The 24,383-nt window shown below is 45.4% G+C and overlaps 1 protein-coding gene across 6 annotated transcripts in view; it reads left to right on the plus strand.

The window, feature by feature from the left end:
• Positions 1-24,383, plus strand: part of LOC119433142 (uncharacterized) — a 159,399-nt gene that overhangs the window by 1,872 nt on the left and 133,144 nt on the right. The window lies entirely within an intron of this gene.

The following is a 24,383-nucleotide window of genomic DNA, read 5'->3' on the forward strand; positions in this document are numbered from 1 at the left end:
CATAACCAAACACTATGTAAGCAAAGCTGAGCAGTCTTTTTTTGCATGGGGGGGAGGGGGGGGGGTATATGAACATGACTTTGCAAATTTATTCTTGACTCAAATCTCCTGACAGAACGACGTCACTCACACTCAAAAGAATGATAACCAATGCTATCCACAGTTCTTCGCGACTAAAGCCGGTACAAAAGCATAAACGTCGACGAAAACCAATAGTGAACGCATTCACTTTGACGCTTTAATTCAGAGACATTTCAAATTAACACATTACTTTGACATCCTAAACACCCTGAAGTGTCGATCATTCCACAGCAAAGAATGTGCAAGATTACTACAGTTATCGAAGCCTGCGTTGGTGGAGCCCAACCCCATGTCGCCGCGTGATGGTCCCTTCAATACTACGACGACTGATCTTGAAATACTTGACTCTCTCTCAAATGTAAACTTGAAGTACAAGACTGCGCAGAGGTTACTGAGAAAATGAGCAGCACCTAATTGTTTCCCACAGTGAAAGCAGTGACGTCGCGAACGGTGTCACGTTTTCTTGGCAGTCTGTTACTTTAATACACCACTGAAAAAAAATGATACTTTAATATCGGTACGCGTCACGGTGCTTACATTGCTAATATTTGTTTTAATAACTACACTCGTGAATTTAGCGTATCAAAAGCTAAAGAAACTTTAAAACTGAAAACCTTATGGGAACGCCATAAAAATACTAAAGTTTTTTTTTCATATTTTTTTTCAAGAACGTGTATAAACAGAGCCAATATTTCTTACAACCACATTATCATATGCCCCTTCGTACAGGCAATGTAAACAAAGCTAAAGAATTCAGACGCAGAATGGTGTTGTTTCGAGTGTCCTTCTTCCCACGTACAACATCGGAGTTGGGCAAGTTTCAACTACTGCGTCAAATGATCTGCTTACTGCATCGTTTTACATAGCATTTCATGGGTATACGTTTATTCAATTTTGAGCGATGCCTTTTTCTTCACATCGTGCTTACTTATATTCTCGATGTTTACCTTGCATTATGTTTCTGGATTTGTACTGTTATTTCCCCGTCACTGTAGCGCCGATTGGCGCTGTGGGTCATGAAATAAAAAAGATGAATAAACATTCCTTGTGATATAAGGCTATATATAAAGCCCTTTCTGAGTAGCATTAACCCCGTGGTGAAATCAAACATTACAACATAAACCAGCAAAACATCCTGCAGTGCAGATGAGGTTTTAGAACCTCTTTAAAGATGTCGCAAACACTTTAAACCATGACGCCGGCTGGTGCACAGGTTTATGCGAGAGAGTTGGAAAGGTAAGTAAGTGAACCGGGCCTGAATTCACAAAGCGTTTCGTTCGCAAGGAATCTTTGCCATTGGCCGGTAGACTTCAGCAGCGATACGTCCAGTTTCATGATTGGCTGAAATTTGCTCTTAGAAAAAATTCTAGCGTAAGAAATGTTTTGGCGAATGCGGGTCACATGGTAAACATAAGAAAATAGAGCTAGATATGGAAAGGGCAGGCACACAACTACTGTACGAGATCACGTGATGAAGCATTTGATTCACGATTATTCAGAAAACCAGTACATAGTTGACTGGTTTAAAGTCTCAGAAAGCTTGACGTGGCACCTGCCCTCCTTCCCTCCTAACCTTCCTTTTCCCGCTTACACACATCTCGATATTGACTTAACCAAAACTAAATTTGAAGAGGTCAGGAAAAAAATACATGACGACTAGATACTAAAAGTAAACCAATTAGACGTAAGAAATATATATACGAATGGTTTACATATGAAAACATCATGGAAATGAAAATAACACGATAGACAACTTTGGACTGCTAAGAAGAAAAAAATGTTAAAAGAAACGCTACGAATATATGACGGAAGAAGCAGTGAAAATGGTGTGAAGTTAACTTTGTGTTGTTAATAAATACGCTTGCATTTCCTCATTAAAAACTTTATAGATGAGCATTGAGTAAAGCATCTCTTTGAACCGTAACCAACCGTTGTTGCTGCTAAGGAGTTTGTCGATCAATAACTACGATAAGAAGCGCGCGTAAATTTTCCACGATAGAAGTGTATTGTATGTATGCAATATACGCATGACACTCACCTTTTCGTCCTGAAGCAGTCATTTGTCTCTTGTTATATTTCGTGTACTTATAGTGTGCATATAGTGTTTGTTTTTCAGCTGTATTTCTCTGTTGTGACATTTTGTGCTTTGAGTATTTATCGTCAGGTCAATTTATAATGTGTTTCTTTTTTTTACCTCTGCTATGCTGTGTAACTTGGGATCTACATCTTGTGTTTGTCACGTAAAAAGTAATAGCCGGCACTGTTTTCGGGTCAGCATTGATGTTCGAGCTAACGCTCATGAACTGTGTAAAAAAACGCGGTGCTGATAAGTGTTAATCGGAGCACCATCACCCAGATATGTCTATACACGAAAGACGTAGTGCCCCCCCCCCCCCCCTGCCTCCCCCCCTGCAAAAAAACTTTAATTCTCTATTAACTCTGCCATTTATAATCACTGAAAGTTTGTGCTGAAACGACAAGTATAATCTATTTCTCTTCAGCTTTTTTTCATGTCCTGCATCATGCGCATAAATTAAAATAAATCATATTAAAAGCCCGTGTTTCTTATCTATATTCGAGCATTCACACTTCGCAGATCTCCGAAAACTCTCTACTTCTACATTTCTAACTTTCTGGCGATCCTCTTTATATCTGTTGCCATGGGTATCACCGTACGCTCTATGAAAATGCTAATTTAGTCCACTACTGCTTATTACCATCGAATACTATGTGTGCTACGTGCCTCGAGCATAAGGGACTTTTACAAGAAAATCGACCGCCTTTAGCCGCACGAAGCGAGACTCTTATTAACAGTCCATGGATAAATGAAAGAAGTCAGGCATGACGGATTGAACAAACGAATACATACACGCCATTTTCGTTTCTCGTAAATATACGAGAGCAATCTAGCGGAGAAGCATCGACGATAGTAATATTGTCGAGCCGTCGCGGTGGCGTTCCTCGCCATGCGAATGGGCTATAATATTATAAATACGCATTCTCGAAAGCGCCAGTGCATGTACGTATTTTTTGTTATGTACGTATTATAAAAAGAATGGTTATGTGCAGCGCGCTGAACGATTCGGATGAGTTCCGAATTTCCATTCTCAATATCCTCCTTTTGTGTGTCGCTATGCCGGAGAAAAATTCTCTATGACGACGCGGTGACAGGGATTAATAGGAACCATCTCTCACGGGATTAAAGCTGGAAAAATGCGTCCCGAATGGAGAAACGAACATACATAATCCGATATCAAGGAAATGAACGTTTTAGTCGGTTTGTAAACTTCTCTATTTATTTATATCGATCTATCTATCTCTTTGTTCTTCCTTCTTTCTTGTTTTTATTCTTTTTTCTCTCTGTTTGACAAGAGTCTTGACAGACGTGCCCTACTGGCGCTTTCTCATCTCTACGAAGTTTGGCAGTCGTCCACACTTTTCTCGAAAAAAAAAAACTTGTAGAAGTCCCTCTTCGTTCTTTCTTCGTTCTTTTTTTTCCCTGCTCTTTCTTCTCAACCGTGGTACGTCCCGGATATTGCGGTTAAAACGCCTCACTCAACGCCGCAGAGAATACGTATATGCACGGCATTCGCACATCAAGCTTTCTTTTTTTTTTCAAGCTAGTTCGTCGACTAGGCGTATATTGACTAAATTTCCGGCGCCCCGGGCTTTATTATTTCCATTTAGCTTCCCCTGCTCGCCTCGACTTCTTTGCTATAGAAAAGGGACGAAAAAGAGAAAAACTTGGGTGATGGAAGCGTTCTGAAAGTGATGACGGGGGAAGTATGAAGGACAGGTCTAATGAAGGCCAAAATGGAGATGGAGAGAAGTCGAACAACGTCACGAGAATAAAACGCCGAAACACCTGAGCTGTCACTCTCCTTACGGGGGTGCCCAATAGCGCCTCAATAAACTACTTGCAGTTTGTAAGGCAATAGAATCTGCAGGTCCAACGCCACTTGTCGAGATCTATGTAAAGTTAACCTTCCGTGAAGCGGTCAATGAAACACTCTAAAACTGTTGCTGGCATTGCGTTTAGCAGCATAGCGATTGAATGCCTACCCGTCGGGGTAACCCAGTGGCTACGGCGTCGCCCTGCTCAGCTCGAGGTCACGTGGGTTCAATCCTGGCCGCGGCATTTGCATTACAATAGGGGGGAGGCGGATGGCTAAAAACGCAAGGTGGTCCAAAATTAATTCGGAGTCGGCTTGCTTGCTTGCTTGCTTCGCGTTGCTAGGTCCTTTCAAACAATGTAATTTAACAAAATCTAACTGATATATCTTCGCTATTTCTGTCGAATGAGTAAAGGCCTTGAAATCAGTACGTGAAATTAAAAGCTCCGCTCTGTATACGGGAAGATCACGTCAAGACTGCAACCCAATGCCTCGACAACGCGGTTGCACGCAGCCGGCGTTAATGAAGCAAGTTCTCAAAAAATAGGTTTTTCATATCACGAAGCTTCGTTGGGGAAACCTTTTTCCAGACGCGCGGCACCTTACGTCCCGAATGATATCGTGGACTTTTAATTAAAAAGTCCACAGTAGCGCGTCTTCATATCTCGTGTCTTTTTTTTTCTTTTCCTTTTGCACATTAACCAGAGATGAGCCGTGTATACCGTACGAGTCCGAGCTGGAACAGACTTCCGGAAAGAAGTAATCTAATGCAATTTCCCTCACAACGAGCTGTTCCACTTCCAGCGCCGACCTTTTTGACAAACATTACAAAGCACTATTTTTTCCCCCACACCCAACCATAAATCTTAGAAGCAGGCATTGTTGGCCGACGGCAATGAAATAGGACTCGGATTACGAAGCGGGGAAAAAAATGCGCCCACTCAGTTCCAAGAATCCCATAAACAAATGCCCGGGCAGTGTTTGAGCCCGGAAAATGAAATCCACGTTGCGAGAATGTGAATAATGAGGCTTCTCTTTTTGTGTGCGAGTCTTTGTGACAAGATTAGGAACCCCATAGCGTGTGTCTCTTGTGATGCGTCCCCTTTGCGAGAGAAAAAAAAAGCAAACATTAATAACGTAAATTCACGTGCACGTCATAACATGCGATTTCAACAACAGAAGCGACGGTGCGTATAATAAAAGTAAGCACATGTTTTTTGGTGTGGCGATAAATTGTAATGTTAAAATGTATGAGCGGGTACCCAAGTTCGGAGCAGTGGCATATAACAGGTGCTTCTTTATGTATGATTTTAATACAAATTTTTAAAAATCGCCTGCGTGAAATGGCGCAAGTCTTCTTCCTGAGCTGGATTGCTCGAAGATACGGACGTTACTTGCACTGGAACAGATATACCTAAATTACGAAGTAAAAACATTTCCTAGTTAATTTTAGGCTTACAACTTTAGGTCACATGCTGCATTTCATGAATCGCAGCTGGTGAGTTCGCGAGGAATATCCACTTGGAAAGAATTTCCGAGGATGCTGCACACGTTTCAAAATGCACTGGTGCAACAGTTAACGTCTTCTCAAAGGCCAGTTCTAGAGAAAATTTATGTTAAAAACGATGATGTAACAACAGTGCACTTTGTCTTTATTCTGACAGTGCTTCTTTATATTCGTGCTATCTGCCACACGCGATTTCACAACTTCAGTTACTATTTGGAAACATACGTACACGCGCCTGGTGTTTTTCTTTTTTTTTTTTTTTGCCACGGTACCATACCGGGAGTAAATATCCACTGTCGGCAGGCATCAAAACGTAAAAGAATGCAGCATCGGCAAAACAAGAAGGGCAAGAAACCGCGAAACATGGGTTCCGTCTGGAGCAGGAGCCACGTTGTAACAAGTGCTACCGTACTAACACTTCCAGTACTACAAATGTTCCGTTCGTTTAGATATACCGCATGTGAGATCTGAACAGGGATTCTCGGAACCGAACAGCGTTCTCGGAACGCACACTCCGCAAGCTTTCACAGCTGACTGTACATACCTCTGTTCTATACTATATTAGCACACGATATGTCCATACTTGCGAAACAAGCGACATCATGCTGACGTGCACATTGACGAAATACCAAAGCTATCCGCATCGGGTTTAAAGAAAGTACGTACACATCCATCGTCGGCCGTGAGAAACACGCTTCCAAAGATATATATATATAAGATAGGGAAGGCAGGGAGTTTAACCAGACACAGGTCCGGTTTGCTACCCTGCACTAGGGAAAGGGTAATGTTCTTAACAAAATATGCCTAGGCAAAACATTCTAAAAAGCTCCCACTCGTTGTTTCCCCCCGCTCAGAGCATAGCGAAGAATGATCTGGTCCAGCGCGCAAAGTCGCCATTTGTGTATACGGGAAGCCGTGACTAAGAAAAAAAACCGTACCAGGCACTGCACACCATTTCCTGGAAACATTCCGGCAAACACGGGACTTCGCGTGCGAGCCATTGTTTACTACCGAGCTTCGCTGTTTCGTTTATTTCTTCGCAGTTCGTTCCAGCGTCGTCATAATTTTCACGCGGAAACACCCACAGACCACCGCCAGCGTTTTGTTTATGGAAGTAGCCCGAAAAAAATAAGCGTACGAGAAAAGAAAACAACAAAGGGGCAAGCTTCAGCGTATACAGACGTAGACGCTGTAAACGCATAGCACGCTCATCAAACAACAAGCACAGCTTCCCCAGTAACATTGAGTCGGTAATCCGTCATTACCATAATGCAGGGCTTTCTTTTATGAAGTGTGCTTGAGTGGACGGGAGCATCAACCGGTCGGCAGATAAGCAAGATAAGGTCAGCAAGATAAGCAAGAGACGTTTAGAGTATTGGTGGAGAAGGAGCAATGAAGAGATTGACACGGCCGGATCCGTTTCAGGCATGTGTAGCGGTCAGTACAAGGTAGACAGAAAACTTTTGAGGAAGAAAAAAAAAGATTACGGAAATGTATACAAAAATGCTAAAAATAAAACCAAGATATGACATACCTAATTAAATCAAGCAGACACTAGGTGACTACTTGTCACCGCCCTAATAACTTGGCTTAGCCTAATAACCTTGGTACTTGGTACAGACTATAATAACCAAGTGCGCTAGATGGGCAACATTAAAATCCATTTAACTGATTTTAATAAGCGTTTTATTGAACTACCTGATTTTTAAAAATGCATTGAATGTATGACATTCGAATTCATTATTACGCATTAGAAGCATCAGGTACAGACACTACAGACTGGGAGTCGAACGCTCCTTAAACTGCAGTTTTCCTACGTGTTTGTTAGCTATGACACTCTGTATATTGCACTATACGTACGCGCTCCTGTGATATCTCTGCTAATGGGCTGCAGTCTGTAAGAACCCGGTTCGCTACCTTATGCAGCAGGGTTAGCGGGTTAAGGTGCGAAAGAAAGAAAAGCATCGGGTTCGCGCTCCGTACTATTTGATCGAGAATCTCTTGGTTTCATTTATTGCATTCTGATCAACTGCAGCTTAACTCATCAAAATGCATTAAAAGGAAATCGAATGTCTCAGGTTCAAAGAATGCAGAGTACTAACCAAAGGCCCTATGCAGGTTAGTTATACAGTGCAGTTCGCTGTCTGTAAGGGCAGACGGCGAATTGCGTTGTTTATATATGCGCCGAAAAAAGCAAAGCACCGAGGCTCGTCAGGCTCTCTCAACCGCCGAAAAGCGGCGTGGGCGACGAATCTCGGAAATTCACGTGCACCGGGTCGAAAAGAATTAAATCACAACAACATCGCGAGGAATACACAACGCCTCTAACTCGCGGCGTACTTCGGTGTAGTTCGCACAAATATTCCAACGACAGCAGACAAAGAACGCAAAGTAGAACAAAGGCATTATAATAACTATAGAAAGCATCAGGGGGGGGGCTTCGGGAAGAGGACGCACATAAACATATGAATAGTGTTGTATGACAAAGAGCCACTCGAAAACAACTCGGTCACCCGAATATTGCGCAGCTGTATTTCGTGATGGAAAGTGGACTCTGCATGCTGGTATGCAACGAACTTTCAGCGCGTTTTTTATTTTATTTATTTCTTTACATGAATAAATAAAATACTGAATAAGAGGCGAGCATGGTTTCACACTTATGCGAGCATAATGTCTCTTCTTTATTGCATTACTGCAAGTATGTTTGAATGCGTGTATGCATGCATCCATGCATGTATGTATATATTCTCATTATTATTTTTTATGAAAACAAACAATGCACAGAGGAAAATGGAGGAGCAGGAGCAGGCTGGCAAATGCCATCGAAAGGGGCGCGTCTTACTACTCTATACACGCATGCCTATGCATATATCTACGTACCTGCAGTACGTGCGCATCCATGCATATATGCATGTAATGTTATTTTATATGAAAACACACATACAATGCACATAGGGAAATGGAGAAGGAGCAGGCTGGCAACTGCCAAAGAAAGGGGCACAAATTCTTCCTGCTCTATGCACGCATGCCTATGCATATGTTTACGTAAATACGTATGTAAGTATGTAAATACGTACGTACGTACGCATGCATGCATGCATGCACTTTCCTGAGCAACCAGATACAGACCAGGAATCATGCGATAAATCCGATTTTCTTCTGCGCTCACGAATGTAACTTGAAACTGAGGACTGCAATCAAAACTTGACATTGGTAAACTTCCGGTGCACTCATAAATTTCAATTCATGCCCCTGAATTGCGAATAAATCCATTTTTTTTTTTGCGAGCCTGTGGTTCACTTACTCTTGCGAACGTGTGCGTGCGTGGGTGCATGTGTGTACGTACAATGAGATGGTGCCGGCTACTCCTTGTAACGTGACAAACGGGACACAAGAAACGAATTGTGCTTACCATTCCGGTGCAGCCCGCGAGCTATGACTGTGACACTATGTGTATGACAGATGCGCGTTCGCGAACAGCGTCGAGACTGCGCACGTGGATCCTTCGGCTGCGGATATCATTAGAAATCAAAGAACAGCGCATAAGTGGGAACTCCCGTATCTCCGGGCAGGCTTAATTTGTTATTCCGAATCCTACCACACTGCAATAAATGTCGACCATCCACCCAACTCGGCAGGTCGTGGAACTTGAGTATGCTGAGACGGGTGATGGATCCACTCATTTCGTCGAAAGCATCGCTCGTTCCCTTTTCAGATCAGTATCGTTAGCAGTGCGCCGTTTTTCCCGCCCCTCGTTGGCGACCAGCCATCGCGTTCCTCCGCCATGCTTCACTCGATACCACGTCCTGGGGAACGCGAAGAGCTTTCCAGTTGAAAAATCTTGCTTGGTCGCGAATTCAAAGACCTGTCTACCCGCTTGTTCGCACAGAAATGTCAAATAAGCAAGCTGCATATTGTTTATGCTGCGTTAATGGACTTCCGGTCCGTGAAAAGGCTGGCCAGAGCGCAAAGGAAGTTGCAGCAACAGAATACCCTGCAACCATTTAATGTTGAGCAGAAGCGGGCGACGAACTGTACTCGTTGCCAACATTTCCAATCCAAAATGAATAAATACATCATGCCATCCGTTTGTGCTACTCATTACGCAAATGGAATAATTAAGACGTGTATTTTGTTTCGAGTAACATTGCGGAGGTTTGCATCACAGACCCGCCATATTCGCCTGCGGCGTTAGTCGAATAAACCAGTGCATTCTTCACCTGACAACGGCTCTTCGTTCACGCTGCCACCAAGCGCTCGAGTCATCTAGGCACGCTGTGTCGGACCTACAAGGCTTTCACATCCCAGCTCGCCACGAGACAATGCTATGGACAGGGCCTAGCCACGCGAACTCCTGCAGCCAGCAGCTATTAGCAGTAGTCTGCAGTAGTTGTCACACCACTTCTTCCCACGTCCTTAGACGCATTGCACTGCCTAGATCCGGAGCGCACTGACACAGCAGTGGCAGGCACCAACTTGGTTGGCTGAGTGATCATTTCAACTCGCTAAACGTAAAGTTGTAAAGTTATGGTCTCACACACCCGCCACAGCTGATACATCGTACCTGTTCACACGTAACACCAAACGCATCCCACCCAAAGCTCACGTCTTTACTCAGGTCGAGAACGCCACATTCATAAACAGCAAGGTATTGATGGCGCTCGCCTCCACGGATGCGCGGCAGTGGAGGCGCCCGCCGTGCGGGGGAAACAAAAAAAAACAAGAACCAGAAAGCTCACCCACGTTCATAGCGTTCGCCACCAGCATGTCCCGGTAAACATTACGGCTACACAAGCTGCAGTTGCCGGGAAGCATGAGAAGCAGTCAGGGATCTTTTAATGCTATCGCGTTCCACTCTTAAACGCGAAGCTCAAGCGACCTCCAAGTTCTATAGTCTCTTCACTTTGTTATGAAATATTTCTGTCGTTCGCAATGTCGCTTTAAGAGTGTCTTTGTAATGTTGGCGGTTTTGTTTTGAGTGTTATGTGACAACGTCGTTGTATGTACATTAAAGCTGTTCTTCTGTTACTTCTGCTACTTAACTAAGTGCGAAAGTATGCAAAACTATATATGCGACTCTACCACTTAATCAAGAGATTGGCGTTGTATTCTAACACGTCAAAACTAAAACGAAAAAAAAAAACAAGAAAAGAAGGCGTCCGCATTTTAAAAACTCAACGGCCGATTGTCCTTCGGGTCGGCAATGAAGAACAATCGCCTCGAAGTAAGCGGCACATCATACCAAACCGCGTCGGGAGAATACGAGGGCGAACCCAACGTCTAGCGCGTGTACGCGCAGCGGAGAATAACCAGTCATCGCATATAGTATCGCGGGGAGGGCGCTCCGAAGGAATTACGCTCCGACCCCGCACTTGGTGGCGCCCGTGTTTGCGTTGCAAATCAAGCATGAACGCCGCGAAAGAACCTCTCGACGTCGTCCTTACGGCGCTCTCTCTCTCTCTCCCAACCTTATAATCCCACTCGAACGAGAAACAAAAGAACGGAGAACAAACAATGGGACGGAATGAATGGCCACCACTCTGCGGGTGGCCCCTTTCATCTTAAGCAAATTGCTTCCACGAGAAACGACCGCTTCATACCATCGCTTTTCGGCAACGAGCTGTGCGCGGACACGGTGTTAAGACTGCGAGTACTCAGGCCAGCCTCCCGGTTACCAGTGGTGCCGTGCTGCGGTGCATTTTCAGTTTTTTCTTAACTCGGTACTTGTTGGTTTTGTTTGCTCGTACTTTTTTTTTCTTTTACTCTTTCGGGCCTTTCCAGATGACTAGACTGTTTACAAGAAACCCTTTCAAGGCCTGGATAGCTACTGGAAAACGACTGAACAGAAAACCGGTAAAAGCTATGAAATGCTAAGATGACCGCGTTCGATAACCTTTCTTGGGAAAAACTGATTTTATACGGGTCCGCAATTTGATGACTGTGCACGAGTATACAAGAGAACGTATTGCCGTATATTTAAAACGTGCTTCTTCCTAACGTGACACTGAATAAAATCGAACTCTGAGCGCATCCTATATTTCTCTGCATTCATGGGCTCTTGACTAGGAATCTGTTAAAATTAATTTAAATTAATTACATTATGGGGTTTTACGTGCCAAAACCACGATCTGATTATGAGGCACGCCATAGTATGAGGCACGCCGACTAGGAATTTATGTCTACGGTCATGGCTCATCAAGGTGTGAAGAAAACGCTGTACCGGCTGTGGCTCCGTGTCTCGTTTACCAAGTAAAATTCGTTTCTAGAGGGACCGGCCGACAGCCCTATATATTGTGACAACTTCGGCTGCGATGAACAGAACACAATCACACACCTCCCCTGCATCTGCCTACGTCATAGTATGGAAAGCCAGGTGTGACTTGCCGCAACAGAACTAGGTACACTGGACAGCCAGTCACTGTCCGCACAAACGATACTGTAACAGTGGTCACGACAGACGTCTGCGCTAAACGCAGCCAGAGCGTTATAGTTCGCTTCCTGCGGTCAACGGGACTGCGAGATAGGGTACACGCGATAGTGACGTGTGCCGCCTAAGAATTTTGGGATCTATCCTTATCACCTATCTATCATCTGTCTATCGTCGGTCAATTATCTATCTATAACCTAGATATCCTCGCTTCGCGCGCGCCAGCAGCGGAAGGTATACGGAACATATTCAAAATAATTGCCGGCCAAGGTTTCTGCTTCCCATTTCTCGCTAGTTTCCTTACCTGCAAAGAAAAAAAAGCACATGCTCACGCATGCGCATACACATACTTAAGGTAATGCGTTGCTTCGTGCATGTACTCGATCACAAACTTGCGTGCCCTATACTTATCTTCATTTTTCTAACCCTTTCTTTTCGCCTAGCAAACAGGCGCCTTCTGATCTACATCCGCACGGCCTTATGAAGTTTCGAAAGTCGTTTGTCACGCCGCGTGCGTTATGTCTGCGCCTAACACTAGACCGTCACGCGAGGTACTTTTCAATTTGGCACCTAGTGATTTAGTATTTTTTTTTTGCGAGTGAACTGGACGAAAGAAAATTGAACGAATACCAGAACGCGAACTGTCGTTAGCCTCAAACCTGGAGCGGCATGTGCCTGAAAAACGAAACAAGCGGCACGCAAGGGGATTATGGGATTTTGCTCATATTGAATGCGCTCGAAAGTTTCTTTTCTTTTTTTTCTCTCTTCTTTTTTCCTTTCTTTTTTCTAATAAACGTGGCTAAGCACTCTGATGTTGTCCCGGAGCCAGAATGAGCCATTAACCCTACTCGTGCGAACTTTGCAGCTGTTTATGACTGGTCGATAAAAATACCGAGGGATGCGTGTATAGTACCGTTCACGCAGCTGTCTTCATTCCAGTGCATTATTTCTGTCTACTTTGGGCGCTCTTGTCGTCGAAAACATCATTCCATATTTTGTGCCTAGTGCTACAAAAACTGACACAACAGCTTCTGTAAACAATCAAAGCGCGCTTCTTGAAATTGCGAAAATCGAATGCAGAGTCGACTGAGATACTGAGTACCGCGTCATGGCTTTTCACAGAATATTGTTTCTTTCGAGAGATGTTCCCTACAAACGCTGATGGTTAAACACTTTGTTTAGTGGTTCAGACGTTACTGCAAATTTTACTGCAATATAATTACCTGGTGAAGCAATTCTCTCACCTAACTAACTCCGGCATAAATGTTGCCGTAGATGAGAACTTCATTTGGATATTTATATATGTAGTATCAGTAGGAGTGCTGTAAAACCTATCAACTGAAGGCATTGTGAAGCCTGTACACTGGGCATTATAACACGCGTCTTAAAGCTCCCTATTGTAGATACTTCCCATTTTGCGGAAGTGATTTCTTCAACAGAACCTGCTGGTGTATTTCGTGGGCGAGTGCGAAGACATAGCGGTGACTAGAGAAACGAAAGAAAGCGTAATTTATGTGAAGGCGAGAAGAGCGTTCAATAAAAACCTCAGGTGCGCTAAAACTTTGCGCCTGCATATCGAGATCCAGCTTGCCGGGTGCAGTGCTTAGGGCGTAGGTGTTTCATTTTAGGGGGAACGTATTGCTTCACATCGCGGTCGACGTGACCCGAAACGCACTGAACGCATCACTACTACTTTTCATGATCAATGCGGCGTTAATTTCGTTTCCGCGACGCCAGTTTCTATCGGAGTCTCGGGACATCGACGGATTTCGACCCGTGCAAGAATTAAGGGGCTTGGCTAATGGCCGTGAGTAGGGGTGTTTAGCATATTAAACACCACTATCGCGCGAGTTTATGCAAATCGCGCGCTAAGAGATGTCGTTGCACTTAATGCAAATTGCGTGCCCCAAACCGAATACAGCGCACCTACATCGGTGCACCTTCGGGAACGAGTTCCAATCAACACCACCGAATGCGCCCACTCTGAGCTTTTACTATCTCCTCAGAATCAAAGGGCGCCTTTAACTTTTTTTTTATGAAAGAGAAAGCTTGCGGTTCGTTAACTCATACGTCAATCGGTCACCTTGTAACTTTATAAAGAGAATAGGATATCTCATATCTAACGTTTCCGCTGCGGGATACGTCAATACTGTGGGCGTACTACCATGCACGAGTGATTAGTGAGTTCTAGCTCTGCATAAAATCACAGTTTACAAATTTTAGGAACGTCGGAAACGTTTAAACATCTATCGCTATATTGTGCCTATGCCTCTATGACCCCTGTTACAATGTTCTCTTCCCTGCTTTTCTTTACCAATACTCTAAACCTCTTTTGCTTATCGCGAACGCTGGCCGAAACAGCGCTGAAAAGCGTCACACTGTGACGCATTCTTTCTGTGATCAAGGTGATGCATACTCTGACGCAAAGTATTTCATGTCAGTTTGCCTGACGGTAAACTGACGCAAAATACTTTTAGAAGCTCGTGCAACTTATTGTGCCACATTACATGGCCGAGGAAACAGCGCGCACGCAAGCCTGCGTGAACGGGACAAGAAACAAACAACGCTGACGGGAATAATAGACAACACTACGAGTCTTACGGTAACTAATAACAAACCCGGTAACAAATTGTACGACTACAGTTCGCAATGTCGAAAAAAATTGCGGCACAACCCATCTCACGATAACTGTCGACGGTATAATGCATCAGCATTAAACTAAAATAATGAAACAACGTATTTACACCACCGATACGAGTTATGGGGCGTGTACTACAGCGGGAGTCTTCTTACGCGCTTCCTTAAGAACGCTTGGCGCCATCTAGCGCTGCCGCCGCGAAGCCTGCGCGTAGCCTCCGAAATCCGTGGCGCGCCGACGAGTGCGAAGGCTGGGAAACGCGCCATGCGGCAACCGGGACTCCTCTCTCACGCTTCTTTCTGAACGCACCGAGTCATCTTGCGCCACGGCCGATAAGTGGCACTGCTAAAGTGGCAGTGTCAAGAGTCGTTTGCGCGCCGGTGCCTGCGAGCGCTGAGAATTGTTCGCTCGCTCGCTCGCTTGCCGCACACTCCGCGGCACATAATTAGTGACCGAAGTTGGCGAGAGGCTCACTGAAGAGCGGCACACACACCGTGCATCACGGTACAGCTCGCTAAAGCGTTGGCGTGAAAGACGATCATTGCAAGATGGCACATACCCCAGTGAATTTGTGGCGCAGCCTGCTAAAGCGTAGGGTCGCTGTCCTTGAGGAACTCTTGTGTTGTGGGCTCGATACCACTCAGCATCGGATAAACTTACGGGATTGCTTTCGTCATTGTACAGCGGCGCATTTCCATTGGCGCATACCTAGCTACCCAAGTTGGTGTCAAAGAATAATTATTGATGAGTGTCACAGACCTACTGGGACATAACCCAGCGACCCAAATTGGCATCAAAAAGGTTCGTTGGAGGCCAGCACCGAACGAGTGGCACATACACAATTCGGCGTCAAAGAGTTTCTTCGAACAGCGGTATACCTGCCCTGTCCCGCGTCTGAAGTGACCTGCGTCGGCGTGAAAGAGGCTCGTTGAAGAGCGGCACGTATGTACGCATTGCCACACACTCGATGCCCCAAGTTGGTTCGATGGGCGGTTTTGAACCGCGTCACCTCAGCGCAGCAGCCCGATGCACTACCCATTCCATCACTGACTACCCAGGTAGGCGGGAATACGGTTAGATACAAACATACATAGATAGATACATACAAACACGCATAGATAGATACATAGATGTCCCCCGGAAAGGGCGTGAGGCACCCAAAGAATGGTAATGCATTAAAACTAGGTATCCTCGAGGAAAAAAAACAGTAGGGCTCTCCTTCGATGAGTGCTGTCGTCGCTTGGGTGCTTTGTTTTGTTATTCTCTAATCGACAGGCCTTCAAGCCATACGGATGGAACGCTCGGGCTATGACATGAATGCCTCACGTCAGTATGTAAGCGGTATATTCTCACACGAAGCAGGCCTATAGTACTGATAAGCAGCAAGTTGCAAATTGTCAGACAAAAAATACTTTCATGAAGGTAAAAAAAAAAGACAAAAACGCTCAACCTTTTATATCCCCCTTCAATCGACCAAGGACAAGCAGTGAAAGCTTCTTGGAATTGCTCGTTCCTTCTACTTCGGATCACATCATTGGACGGTGCCTCCTCTGACGTCACGACGGCTTGAGCAAATCGACTGCTGTCATTTGTCTGCGCACCGCGGCGACCCTCAACGCGCGGCGCTACTAATCGGAAGAGAGTACAAAGAAAAACCGGGACAAAGCGCCTCACTCTCGGCCGTGAAAACGCACCTTTCCATTAGAAGCGTCCGTCAGAAACAGCTTCAACAACGTCATCGGGCCGCCAACCAATTTGTGGCCGTGCATAAAGCTCGTCACCGCAGCTGACGTCCGCGAAGTCCGGGGAAAGTGTTACATTCAAAATGACTTCCTTGTTGTTGTTGTTGTTGTTGTTGTTTTCCCCGCTCTCCGAGAGCAGTTTACGCAACGCCGAAAAATTGAAATATGTTTCAGTATTACGTGTCCGGGGGCCCCGGATTTCTTCCCTGACAGCTTCTTCGGTGATAGAAATTGATAAAAAACGTTCTTTGTATTTGGACGTTCGTACGCGTAGGTGAAAATCCGCACCACGCTTGGAATCGATAGAAGGTACCAACGCCCGGATGAGAAACCTTTCTTCAATCTCTTTCTTTTTTTCTCTCACTCTCTCTTTTTCGTTGTGGTTTCGCGGACACCTAGCTTCGAACAAAACTCATCTATTCATTCATTTTCACGTCGCTCGATCGCCCCCTCCCCTTCAACCGAACTTTTTATACCGCTCGTTCCCCCAGCGAAAATACAGTAAACATACCGCTCGCCCTCTTCGCAGGACGCTTCTTTAACGTCGAGCCGGAAACTTGCGAAACAAAACGGACCGTTACCAGCGGATAAGAGAAAAAAAAACGGGTGAAAGCGTTTACCGCCCTGTCGAAAACATGCGTGTGCAAGAGGCACATTCACGAAACTCTTGGCGTGCTCGCGCTTGAACGTAGTCATTTTTGTTATTATTGTAGTTCTCGGCTCACTTCGCGTAGTTTGTTTTCTCTGGTGTATGGTGTTGCACGCACTTTAGGGCCCCTGGTAATGCACTCTTGTTTGGCTCTCAGTACGGCGCGCTCAAAGCGAGAACAAATGAACCGAAAACAAAATACGAAGGCTCTGCCAGGCTCCGGAAGACGAACAGACACGCGAAGAGACGTACAGTTCGTAAGAAAATTCGTAAGAAAAAAAATCCTAAAGACGCTCCAAAGGAAGATGGCATGCTATTACCTTCCGCGAATGGCGAGGACACGTGGACGGCTACAGAGTAACCGAGGGTTGCTCGCAAGCCTTGAAGACCGGTTGTGTGAAAGATAAAGAAGAACGTCGGTTAGGTTGAGTTTGTAGAAGGCGAAAGACAACCTTCTTTCCTCCCTCTTACAAAATGAAGCGAAAGTTACTCTCGCCTTCTTGCCAGAGACTCCGTTTTCAGTGCGCTATACGAATGCGTAGCTCAGTGTCCATGACGTTGTAATTCCGGAGATAAGGTCGCGGGTTCGTTTCGTGGCTTCGGCGATTGCATTCAACTCAACATGTCATCATCATCGTCAGCCTATCTTTATGTTCATTGCAGGACGAAGGACTTTTCCCAGCCGTCTCCAAGTACCCCTGTACTGCGCCAGCTGATTCGATCCAACTTGCGCCTGCAAATTCCCTCATTTATTCACCCCACCTAATTTTCTGCCGTCCACGGCCGCGCTTGCCTTCCGTTGGCACCCATTCTGTATATCTACGAATGAAAAAAAAACATGTAGGTCAATGCAAATCTGAGGAACTCGTGAATCCAAAACAGCGAAACTGAATAGGGGAAGTTCATGTAGAAAACGTTTACAGGACATACTCATATAATTTAAGCGTTTCACTCAATCCAGTGCGTTCACTTTAGCCGCACATATAGAAAGTCTATACTGTTCACGGCATGCGACGCATCCTCGGGTGTGCTACGGCGGCTCTTCTCGACCCTTCGTCATTCGTCGTCATCGAAACCTGAGCACCTTGCCTTTTTGATACGGACTACGGGACCAGTGCTACAAAAGAAAATAAAAAGAAATGAAGACGCTGTGGAAATCCTATCCACGGCGTCGTTGTAAACCACTCGTTTATTTAGAGCTAGCTGCTCGGTAAGCAAGATCATATAGTTAAAGTTAACCTGGAACCCTTCTCTACGGCGTCGCTCGTAGCCCATGTGTTGCTTCGAGACGTTAAAACCGATCACGTGATCAATCAATCAATCAATCAATCAATCAATGCCGTTCGTCGTGGCATTCCGTTGAGCACCTGCAAGTGCGCGCTCACTTTCGCGTCCGTTGAAATAGGTTGACAATGTGCGCTCGCCATCATAAAATAAATTATGGGGTTTTACGTGCCAAAACTACGTTCTGGATATAAGGCACGCCGTAGTGGGGTAATCCGGATTAATTTTGACCACCTGGGGTTCTTTAACGCGCACCTAAATCTAAGTAAGCGGGTGCTTTTGCATTACACCCCCATAGTAACTAAGCAACCACGGCGGGTCTCACCTACATGTCAATCGGTTGGAGATTAACGGTTTATCAGTACGTATGAGCCTTCCACGCAACCAAAGATGCTTCATGCATTTTAAGGGCTGCCAAAGCCACAACGTTGGTCATGTCTTCCAATCTGAGAATTTGCCGCTTAATTGATTTCGGTAACTTCGAGAGACATCGTGAAAAAATCTCTCGAACGCAAAATTTCATTCAAGCGAAACGCAATACCTTTAATGTTTTGATTGTTTGAGCGAGATGTGAAAAGTTCGCTCGAGCCACATTTTATGAAGCGTTACTACACTGTATACCACACTGTATAGCAGAGTTACTTCAGCGAGTTCTCGAGCTTCAAGACTTCATTTATACAAGTTACTGACAGCAGATATTCTTCTGGCCCTGCTAGTTCTAATTTATTGCTAGTGTTATGTTGTCTTACGCTACACAATGTGTTATTTCTGTTTGCGCGCGTGAGCTTCAACGAGCGTGCGAATGCACTGCTCTTTAAAAGGCACATTTCGGTACGAAGAATAAACTAACAAGAACAGCTTTCTTTTCCGCTCAAGCTACACGTGACTGTCGTTGGAGGCTGACCTATACCTCTGACGAACGCCTGCAACGGTGTTCGCAAGTGACTTCGACCTGGAAACATTTTAATGCCATTATCATTCTAAACCTACTTCAGCAACTTTGTGTCGCTCTGTCTAGCCTCTTTACGCCACTACTCCCAGTGACCCAAGTTGTTTACTTGCTTGTGCCACAAGGCAGGTGACGGCTGCTGCCTTGCCAAGCAGGACAACATGGACCACTGAGTATGCGGCCAAACAGACGCCTTGCTGCTGGCTGACCTAGCAGGCCACCTGGGTCTCTGAACACGCGCCCCTAGGTATAATGCGCCCGAACAGGCAACTTGCACTTCATAATTACATAACATAATCACTTAAATATCTACTAGTACTGAACTTCCTATCACCAAATTACGTATGCCTCCCCACTTAAATGCTAATCGCATTAAGGTACATAATCGGCTCCAAAAGAATGCGTTCTGCCTCATTTTTTTTTCTGCAAGCAGAAGAAAAAGATGGAGTCGCCACCAAAATATCGCGACCACACAGAAGGTCAGGCATAGAAGTTGCCACCTCATCTACACCAGCGACGGCACCTACAAGAGCCGCCGAAGGAAACAGGGGGTCCGCGTGTGTAAATACAACACGCCGACCAAGACCACTAATTAGGAAGAAGCCGCCCGGGCGCCGGGGTAATTAACAAGAGTAGCTCGCAGAGCCGTTGCAGAGTCTGTGGGACATCGTTAAGCAAGGTGCTACGCAATGCAAACATGGACGAGAAGAGCGCAAGGACATCTCAGAGCTCACGCTGGAAGGCGTTACGTGTGCCCGGTATCACTTCCTAGAGTTGGCGAGGCAGTGCTTGTTATACTATGTGCGTTCTGACTTTATTGATTGAGTGCTGGGCTTCGGTCGGGGCTGCCCTTCGACGAGCTTTCCTTCGAATGTGCACGTGTGTTGTGTACGTGCGCGTCTGTTTTCATCTGTTTTGTGTGCACGTGTGCGCGCGTAGCTACGTGCGTATGTTTGCGCGTGTGTTTGAGTACGTGTTTTCTTTTCGGTCCTATTCTGAATAACGCAGGTATGCGCTCCAAAGCCCCGATCTGGCTATCAAACGTCGTAGTGCAGGTCTTTTGATTAATTTAGACCCCCCCACCCCTGGGGCACTTTAACGTGCATGCAAAGCAAGCACACGACTATACGAGCACTATTTCCATTCCGCCGCCATCCACTGCGAGTTATAATAGATAGTTTATGCAGTTTATGCTAAACGCGTGTGCGTGTGTGTGCGTGCGCGAGCCTTGGATGACAGGGGCTCCGCGTGAACAGAGCCAACCATGTGAATTTCCAGTTCAACCAGTCATCAGGATTCAATAAACACAATCAATAATGCAGTCAATCAGCCAATGAATGAATGAATCAATCGATCAATCAACTACTCCATCAATTATTCAATAAATAAAATGGGCTTATTTCTCTAATGAGAAATATAGGGATGGCGGAGAAAAACTTGCATGCTGCGGCTTGACCAGGCTCCGGCCCCCCAACAAAGTTCGACAGCAAGTGAACCGCGATACACTTATAAATGACATGTGAAGGAAGCGACAAAACATGCTAGGTAAATCAATGCACTATGAAATTTTAAAAAATACACGTTTATAGTATAGAAAACATCCGACATTGATGAGACGTCCACGTAATCGGTCTTTCTGAGAAGGTACTTATCGCGTCCCAGGTGGTACTGATGTGACTCAAGATTCTGACGCATTTAATGACAACGACGAGCTTTCACAGACAGCCTATCATGTATAAACACGAGGTCATGTTGAAATTTCCATGGCCTTTCTCTCTCTCTCTGAAACCGGCAGCGTTTTGTAACAGAAATCTTACGTAAATAACACACGCAAATCAGAGTAAAGCCATGAACGTCGAGCTAAAGCAGGTTGCATAAAGGAAGAACGTGGCTCCTAGAAATTAAGTTTTCATGCTGATTTTCTCCAAGCGATTTGAGCTTCTTCTCTGAAGGTATGTCTGATGCATATTCTTGTATCTGAAGGCAGCGTTGTTGACGACAACGATCGACGCGGTAATAAACAAATTTATGCAGATCTAACACGCGTTTGTTGTTTACACGAATCGAAGCTTTAGTGAAGCGGGTAAATGGATGCTATACACCAGCGATGCGTGCAATTATGTTTACTTCCAATCCAGTGCAACGTGTAATGTCATGGAATGGTTATGATTATGCACCGCGAGGGCCACAACTTCTACATCGTTTGCGTCACCATTGGCCCATATTAGCTTTAAATACATTTAAGGTTTTTATACCACTTTCGTCACAGTGGCATATACCCAACCTGCAGGATTAGTCAAGAATAGGTTTTTCTCACGAGTCATTCAGTGTGAATAGGGTAACTGAAAGAAAAGGCACACTCGTTACAACGTGCCTACATAAAAGGTAAGCTAACTTAAGTTACGTAAAGCGCTATGTCTCTATAAGAAGACACCCTTTTTTTTCTTCATCTGCGCAGTTCTTTCCCGCTATTCGCGTAAAGGGCTCGGCGAGCGCAATGGTGCGTTGAATAAGCAGTTGTTAGACGTCGTAGCAGGCTGGAGGCACTCAGCGGTACGTAATTGCGTAATGTTCACTTTCTCCTCTCATTTTGTTATCTCAACTTTTTTTTACCTTCAGTGCCACGTGTTCTCATTCATTCTTAACCACTTCTAGCAGTTCGTAGACACTAGAAAAAACCCAAAGACAGAACTTTTCGTAAAACGAAAACGGCGCTTGTTTACTCGTTGAAAGTGTTCATAACATTATACTCCCGGTTTTTACAAAAACGCATTACGAAACACGCCAGCGCGCAAAAGACATTAAGAGCCGAGGTGTCGACGGAAAGACGTTAAGGAGACACACGAGGGATTTGGACGACGTTTCCCCGAAAGTGCCGCGGAGGTGCGTATATGGAAGCTTCGAAAACGTTCGATAGCTGTTCGGAGCTTACGAAATGTTGAGCGCCTACGTCGACGCGGTGTTCGGTGGATTCAGAAAGACTGTCAGAACCGATGGAGAAAAAAAAAGAAAAGCTTTCAGAGTGTAAACCTTTCTTGCGGTGACACCTGGATTGCTTTTCCAGCCCGAGTAAAAGGTTTTGGCAAAAGTAAACGCCTGTTTTCCCCCAGATTGTGCATGTCGCCATTGGATAAGCAAGGAATTCACGCCGAGAACGAACACCTATCAAAATCTCTCGGAAACAGCTGCGGTGGACTGATTTTTAAAAAACTGTTTTCGCTAGCGGTCCTCTCTTTTGCAGTGTACCACTCGAGGCTTTCTCGACACTTCGGCCCGCTGTGAACAGTATAAGGACACATTTACTTACGAAGTATCTGTAAACAGCTACAAACGTTAGAAAGTTTGCTCTCGTCTTGAACCGCGTGTTATCCTGGATGGCTGAGCCGTCTATCCATACGCGCTTCGAAATCACACCGCACTTTACAGAGTAATGGTTATCTAAACCAGAACGACTGCGTTATCGCCGTAAATGCTGCTACCGAGTCATTCCTCGCGAAGCTTTGACCACGTTTTTCCCTCGCAAGAGCAAGTTACGCTGTTCGCCCTGATTTGTGAAGCCTCGCGAGTGTCATATGCGCCTCCGAGATTCGCAGTCACTGAAGCGGAATGTACGTGGCAAAGCGAGGATCAGATTTTGCCAATGATTTGAGGGATTTCTGCCGCTCTGAACTCATGCACCGCAACAGCAGCAGCAGCAAGCTCTCACAGCGCACACCGCTACCTTTCCAAGGACAGCCTTTTTTGCAATGCCTGTAACAATTACAACAGCGTTACCTGTTCTGGCGTCCGAGATACATGTACAGACAGCACCTTTCTTGCGCAGCGCAGCGTGCCTTATACTTTTGAGCACGCACGGCGTAGGCAATAGGTCCTGGCAGATACAGGAAACCCAGGTTTGAGCTTCGAACTGCTGTCGTAGTAACATTAAATTAAAGGGAAGAAATCAGTGACATGATTCAATTCTGGGGTTTAACGTCCCAGAACCGCGATGTGATTATCAGGCACGCCGTAGTTGGGGACTAGTGAATGATTTTGACTACTTGGGGTTCTTTCAATGTGCACCTAACTACATGAGCGTTTTCTTGCACCTCGCCCCCATCGATATGCAGCCTTCGAGACCCGTACCGAACCTGCGACCTCAGAAAGACAGAAAAAAAAGAAAAGAGGAATGTACTATACAAGGAGTGTGGCCGACACACAGATTGAGAGGGGGCTTAAATGAGCGTGAGAAGTCAAGTGAAGGTGGACCAAAACTCGAAGCGTGAACTTTGAGCTCTCTCTCTTCGATCGCCTAAAACACTACCCGCAGCACATCACGAAAGTGCGAGCGCCATACAAAAATAAAATTGTCTTCCAACCTCTTTTATGTAATACTATTGCGAGTTCTTTGCCTTTTAGTTCCTTTCGCCGAGTATCTTTAGGCTGCATAGTGTTTGCTTGTTTACTGTCTTTTTATTCGCTCCTTCCTTTGCACTGAATAAGGCTGTTGCGTTCGCTTATCGGCTTTGCTACCCTAGTGGCCCTTCCGAGATCCACAGTGTACTGCGAGCATAATGATGATGATAATTTTTGTGGGGTTTTTACGTGCCAAGACCATGATCTGATTATGAGGCACGCCGTAGTGAGGGACTCCGGCAATTTGGACCACCTGGCTTTCTTTAACGTGCACCTAAATCTAAGTACACGGGTGTTTTCGCATTTCGCCCCCATCGAAATGCGGCCGCCGTGGCCGGGATATGTTGATTTAATGGCATCCCCTTTGAAAAGGGGCGGTGACAAATAGTGCCCTAGCCTGCTTGATTTAATACTATATATACATGTTAATACATGTTAATAATACAATATTATACATGTTCTTACAGCGAAAGCTGTATATGGCTAGGCGAAACGAAAAACCGTTCGCCACATGTTTCGATAAAAGTCTCCATTGGCTACGCCGTCAGTTACGTCGTTCTCTAAGTCACACCCAAGCGCGAGCGCCATTGGCAGCGCCGTTAGTGACGTCTTTGCTGCTCTGCCCGCAACGCCGCCTCCTCGACTCACCGTTGTCGCATGCGTTCGATATCTCGAGTTAGCTCGGCGTCGTGGTTAGCAGCATCCGCACGCCATTGGCGCTTGCGTTCCACTATAAACACAAACATGTAACCAATAATTGAGGAACACTGCAATACAGCGTCGGGATTAACCAAAGAATCAACCTCCTTGGGATTAAC

This window comes from Dermacentor silvarum, chromosome 11 (assembly GCF_013339745.2).
Source record: "Dermacentor silvarum isolate Dsil-2018 chromosome 11, BIME_Dsil_1.4, whole genome shotgun sequence".
Taxonomy (NCBI): Eukaryota; Metazoa; Arthropoda; class Arachnida; order Ixodida; family Ixodidae; genus Dermacentor; species Dermacentor silvarum.